This window comes from Nyctereutes procyonoides, unplaced genomic scaffold (assembly GCF_905146905.1).
Source record: "Nyctereutes procyonoides isolate TBG_1078 unplaced genomic scaffold, NYPRO_anot_genome, whole genome shotgun sequence".
Lineage (NCBI taxonomy): Eukaryota > Metazoa > Chordata > Mammalia > Carnivora > Canidae > Nyctereutes > Nyctereutes procyonoides.
Window position 1 is genome coordinate 9,967,128 of NW_026575082.1, and position 6,840 is coordinate 9,973,967.

Here is a 6,840-nt window from a genome sequence, read left to right on the forward strand (position 1 = left end):
ACACTCCTTACTAGCTTCTTCCAGAGAAAATTTGCAATAAAAGAAAATAATTTGGAAGATTTTTGGTATGTTAATAATATGTAATCACAGTTTATAGAGACTATTCAGCATGGAGACCCAGACCAATTCAAATGGACTCCACTTACACAAACATCTTTGGTATTCTCTCACTTTCAGTAAAGAACTGGGACAATTAATGCAAACAGAGGATAAATCCCAGGTTTCATCATTAACTTTGCCACTTTTGTTCCTAGTTCTTTATTATCTTTCATAGAAAAGATAGAGTAACTTCTAAATTAAATAATTTAGAGGATTCATGATGTATGCATACTCTCCTGAGCACAGATCATTACTGACTAAATATTATTTTACCCAAGTTTTTCAGTAAAGACAAACCTAGGTAACTTGCTATTATAATTATGATATCTCTCATAGTCATTGAAATATTATTTTATAAGGCACTGTTACTTTCAAATACTAACAGGAGATGGATTGAACTTCTGCAACTAGCAATAAAAGTATTCATATCCTTTTTAATCAAATGAAATTGGTTTTATACTAAAAGTTCATGGAACACTATTGTAACTTTTGGTAGCAGCTGCAATGCCAAAAACAGGTGTTCTGGCTCTGGCTCCAGCTTTGACTCTGCCAACAGGGCTGCCCCCAGCTTCTCTTTCAGGGCATTCAGCTCCTTCTTACACAGGGCAGTGTTAAGATGTCAGGCCACTTAGGACAAGACGACCAATACACAGATTTGTGTATTTGTGTCCAGACAGATTTGTGTCCAGAACCTCTACAACAGTGCATTACACATCAGTCCTCAAGGCAGATGGTGACATAGGCCATTCCTGACTTCAGTCCCTCTCACAAAAAGAGCAACTAGCAACAATCCATAAACAAGATACCATTATGAAAATATCAGAACCTGGAGATGAAGCCGAAGCACCTCTCTGAACTTCCAGAGACTGAGAAGGAAAGTATTAGTAGTATGTAAGAGGAGAGGCTACATACATTCTGATCACATCACCATCCCCAAGGCTGGCACCTTGCCACACCAAGTGAGGCTCCCTAAGCCTGTGGGTTGTCCTCTAGGAAAAGAGAGCCCAAGGTACATATCCAGCTTCCTCACATTTGGGCTGCTTCCCCGGAGGCCCACTCGGGTCTTGCCTCATAGAGATCACTGAGGAATCTGTGGGATTCAATAAATGGGAATCAGAGAGAGACACAGAAGAAGGGTGGGACTTAAGAGAAAGTAGTATTCAGATCATGGTGGACCACATTCCTGCTTGTAGTAGTACCAGCCAGTGACTCTGCCCACCTCTTGATTTCAGTAGAAATCAGTAACAGGAAAAAGCTGGAAAATTCACAAATACATGGAAATTAAACAACACAATACCAAAATACTAAATGATCAAAGAAGAAATTTTAAAAAGGATATAAAAAGGATATAAAAATATATCTTGAGACAATGAAATGGAACACAACAAACACTTAGTAAAGGCAATAATAGTATGAATAAAATCACATGATTATCTCAATAGATACAGTAAAAGTCTTTGACAAAATTTAATTTCTTTCCTGATAAAAACTCTGAATAAATTGGGTATGGAAAGGATGTACATCAACATAAGAAAGTCTTTATAGGGCAGCCCGGGTGGCTCAGCAGTTTAGTGCTGCCTTCAGCCTAGGGCCTGATCCTGGGGACCTGGGATATGTCAGGCTCCCTGCATGAAGCCTGCTTCTCCCTCTGCCTGTGTCTCTGTCTCTGTCTCTGTCTCTGTCTCTGTGTGTGTGTGTGTGTGTGTGTCTCATGAATAAATAAATATGATTTTTTTAAAGAAAGTCTTTATAGACAAGGCAGCAACTAACATTGTACACAATGGTGAGAGATTGAAAGCTTTACTTCAAAGAGTAAGAACAAGACCACTCATCATAGTACTAGTCAGAAGCAATCACACAAAAATAAGAAGTAAAAGGAAGGAGCAAAGTTTGTCTCTGTAGATGACATGACTTTACATATAGAAAACCTTAAAGAATCCAGTAAAAACTGTTGGAGATAATCAGTAAATTTAGTAACATTGCAGGATGTAAAATTAACATACAGAAATCTGTTGCATTTCTATATGCTAACAATTAAATTTCTGAAAAAAGAAATAAAATGATTCCCTCACAATAACAACGAAGATGATAAAATACTTAGGACTAAATTTAAACCAAGGAAGATCTGTACACTGAAAACTATAAAACATTCAAAGAAATTGAAGGAGACATACATAAATTCTAAGATTTATCATGTTCATGGATTGGAAGAATTAATATTGCTGAAACGTCCATACTACCCATTCTCAGTCATACCTCAATAAACCTGGGCAAAAAATAAATATAGAATGTATAAATTATTAAAAAGGCAATGAAAGCTTCGAAGAAATAAATATGTTATCTCTCATGAGACTAGTTAGAATGATCTGATTACTTTGAAATCTTGTCTTTATCCTGGCTTGAGTTCACTTTGTGTACAAGCCAAGTAAGCTCTGTTTTTTTCAGCCTGTTTACAGATAGCAGTTATAAACTCCAGAGAACTAAAAATAAATGGTAAGTAAACAAGCACACAACCACTGGAAGACACTGGAGAACTATCCAAAGGTGGGAGAACTTTCAAGGAAATTCCTCATTGGTAGAAGGGAATGGTCCTGGTGAATTGGTTGTTCTCACCACTTCTAGCCAGATGGCAGGCCTCACCTGTACTGCACATGGCCACTACAAGGCCAAGAGAAAACTTCACTGGAAAGTGACCAAAGAAACTGGGAAAGGGAATTGTAAGAGATTGGAGCACAATTTCTATGTATTAACTCCGCCTACATATCTGGCCAACCCTAAAAACAGATGCTAAGGACAGTGTCTTAGTAGGATACATGAAGACACAACAGATGAACAAAGTTGACCTGCTACTCAAAAGTCTGACTTTCAATCTGAGAACAACCAAATTAATTTCTTACTAAGCACAAACAAAACAGAATGTTTCTTTGGGGTAAAATAATAGAATCCCAGATTCCCAAGAAATAATTTTCCCAAAGTACATGATACAAGATGGAGATGGAAGCTATATTCAGTACTAAAAATGATTATTTGAGACTATGAGAAGATCCAGGTTTTGGAATTATGAGACTAGTATTTTAAAGATTTTTTTTTTATTTGAGAAAGAGAGAGAGAGAGCACAAGTGTATGCATGAGAGTAAGGGGGTACAGAGGAAGGAGACAAGCAGACTCCTCACAGAGCATGGAGCCCAATGGGAGGCTTGAACCCAGGACCCTGAGATCATGACCTGAGCCAAAATCAAGAATCTGCTGCTTAACTGACTAGCCACCCAGGCACCACCGCCAAGACCAGATTTTAAAGTAGCTTTTTCCAATCATGTTTTGGGTCATAAAGGAATATTATTCTGCAATATCTGAAAAATAGAAAATTTCAATCAATAAATAAAACTTAACAAAAAGTAGTATTTGAAATTTAAAAAGACCAAATTGTCTAATGTTGTTATGGTAGAATGAAGATAGCAAGAGATGTGAACCTGAAGACAGATACATAGAAAGGATTGAAAAACTACACATTTTATTAGTAATATTTAGAGGCAATGACATACACATATTTGGAGTCCCAGAGGAAAAAGAAGGAAGAATGGGACTGAAAAGATATTAGAAAAATCTTCACTGAAATTTTCTCAAATTTATTGTAAGTTAAATTTTTATTCAATGACTTTAGAAAACCTCAAGCAAGTTAATAAGGAAGAAAACTATGACTAGACCTACTATAGCCAAAATGCTGTAAATAAAAGATAAAGATGACATCTAAAATCAGTGAGAAGAAAATACCACTGCATATCAATGAGACAATATTTCAAAGGATTCATGGCTTCAAAAATAATGGATTTTAGAGAATATTGGGCCAATATCTTTATAGTGATGAATGAAAAAAAAAAGACACACAAAAAACAAAAAACCCAAACTGTCAACCAAGAAGTCTATAAACCCTTTCTAGCCTGACGGTTGTCTCAGGAAAAAAGAATAGTTGTCTCACAGTTGTCTCAGGAAAAAAGAAATAAAGATACTGTGTCAGAAACAAAACCTGAGAAAATTCTCATCAACCCATTTGAGCTACAAGAAATGCTAAAGGCTGTACTTCAGGTTGAAAATCAATGAAATGGATGGAAACATACACCCAAGAAAGTTTGAAAACCATCAAAAATATTGTTTCCTTTGCCACATCTACTGCAAGAATGAAGACAATTCTCAGCAATCAGAGTGTCGACATTCCAGAAAATGTCAACATCACTCTGAAGGGGCACACTGTTATTGTGAAGGACTCCAGAGGGACTTTAATCACATAAGCAATGAACTCGTCAGACTCCTTGGAAAGAAAAAGAAGATGCTCCTGAGTTGACAAATGGTGGGAAATAGAAAAGAACTGGCTACTGTCCACACTGCCTGTAGTCACGTGCAGAACATGGTCAAGGGCGGTACACTGGGTTTCCGTTACATGATGAGGTCTGTGTTTGCTCACTTCCCCATCAACATTGTTATTCAGAAGAATGGCTCTCTTACTGAAATCTGAAATTTCTTGGGTGAAAGATACATCCGCAGGGCTCAGATGAGGCCAGCTGTTGCTTGTCCAGTATCCCAAGCCCAGAAAGATAAGTTAATTCTTGAAGGAAATGACATTGGACTTGTAGCAAACCCAGCTGCTTTGATTCAAAAGTCACAACAGTAAAAAACAAGAATATCAGAAAATTTTCAGATGGTAGCTGTTTCTGAAAAAGGAACAGTTCACTGGCTGATGAATAAGATCAAGTTGTCCAGCTACAGAAAAGAACAAGATGCCAGATGATTTTTTAGATTTATCTGTGATATTTCAAAGATGCAATAAAAGCTGTATTTATTTGGGACTTCTTTTAAAAAAGTATAAATACATAAAAGAAACTGCTATTGCATTTGCCTTCTTAATCTACTGGAATTCATATATTATAAAATAAAAATTTGATATATTTAACTGCATACAAGTAAAAAAAAAGTAATTGCATAGCAAAAAATGCCTAAACAAAAGAAAAATGGAAGATGAGAATATAAATCACTATATCATTTATAAAAGATCAATACCCCAGTAATAGGGAACTTCTAAAATTGTGAGGAAAATCTATTAAAAAACCCTACCCTCCATAATAATGGATAAAAACCTAAATAGTTTATTGAAAACATTTAAAAGGGATTTGAAAATGTGGAAATACGTTCAAAATCACTCATAATCAAAAGATGCACACAAAAGCTAGCATATTTGTCAGAATGGCAAAAATTAAGAAGTATAATAACATGCCCTGCACATGCACAAAGCCACCATCTACCCCGCTTTCCGAATTTGGGGCAACCTCTCAGAGGTAGAGGTCAATTTAGGCGCTTGAACCACCACATCTAAATAAAGGACAAAATATGGATATAAAAATGCAGTGTGAAGCTATTATATCCACATTTGGGAAATGGGGAAACGAAGTCATGGGAGAGGATTACTTGGGGTTTCCTACTGTGGCCCCCAAATTTCTTCAAAGCCCTGTAAGACAAGTAAATGTCATATATATGCATTTCATAATATAACAGATGTTTTAATAGTGAGATTTTGAATTATTAGTAGTACTAACATAGTCGAGACATTTCTCTGAAAAAGAAAAATCGGTTATATGGAAAAGCCAAGAAACATAGCAGGTGCGTGGCTTCACTCCCCTCCGGTTGCAACGCACACTCACGAGGCTGCTCACCTGTGCCAAGTGTCCTCAGTAGGATTCCTGTTTGTTCCCTGACAGAGAGGGGAAAGGAAAAGGAAGAGAAGAGGTGGAGGGTCCAAGAGGAAAGAGTGGAGAACCGAGCTCAGGTGTGTTGAAGGCTGACCCACCTTCAGTCACAGGAGGGGAGAGTGTGGAAGAGGAGGGGGCACCAAGCTGTCACTCTTGCCGTCCTCCTGGAGAGCAGCCGACATCCAGAGTCAGCCTGTCATCTGTCGAGCATCATGTTCGCCCAGACAGGCTCTCCTCTGTGCCCCAAACATGCTGCCCCGCTCTCCTCTTGCACCTGGAACCCCCATGGCCCTTCTTGATGGGAAGAAGGCCGCTGAAGGTCTGGGACACACCTGTGGCCCCAGGCCAGGAGGTTCAGGACTTGAACAAATTGAGAGCTGATTGGGATGGGAAGGAATATCCTTTACATCCCACAAAGGCAGAAATAAAAATATAGTTTGAAGATTTTCTTTGAGCCAGGAGAGTAGTGATATAGAATACCCATTAACCTTCTATTTTGCAAATCTGGTCTTTCTCTTAGAAGTTTTCAAACCCTGTGCTGCTAATCACAATGTCCATGTAAGTCCAATTTAAATATATAGGGCTTTGTTGTTGGCTTTATTTTTTAAGGTTTCCCTTTTTTTCTGAAATGACACCACCAAGTTTTGAAAAGTACCAGACTTCCATTACATTACTATAAAACTTTGTCTGGGTTTCTACACAGTATACCAGATGGCCAAAACCATTTTTTTTCTCTTAATTTTATTTCTAATGCTTTAGTTATCACTCCCGGCTTGCTGCCATCTACAAATCTTAGAGCCATGCCCTTATCTGTCTTCCTCCCGGTTATTAATTAAATTTTTAACAAGACAGGGCTCATTGCCAACTCACTGTGGGACTTCTCTAAACACTACTCCACTTTGTAGTTTGATATTTAATAACATTCTTTGGGCTTCTAGCTACAAGTTGCTTTTTTTTTTCTGTGAAAAACTATTAATCTTTCTATGGCTTTTTTCCCTTATCT

At 37.5% G+C, this 6,840-nt stretch overlaps 1 pseudogene; it reads left to right on the forward strand.

Annotated features, from left to right (window-relative positions):
- Positions 1-4,267: 4,267 nt before the first annotated feature.
- On the forward strand, positions 4,268-4,882 carry LOC129514466 (60S ribosomal protein L9-like; annotated as a pseudogene).
- Positions 4,883-6,840: the final 1,958 nt, after the last annotated feature.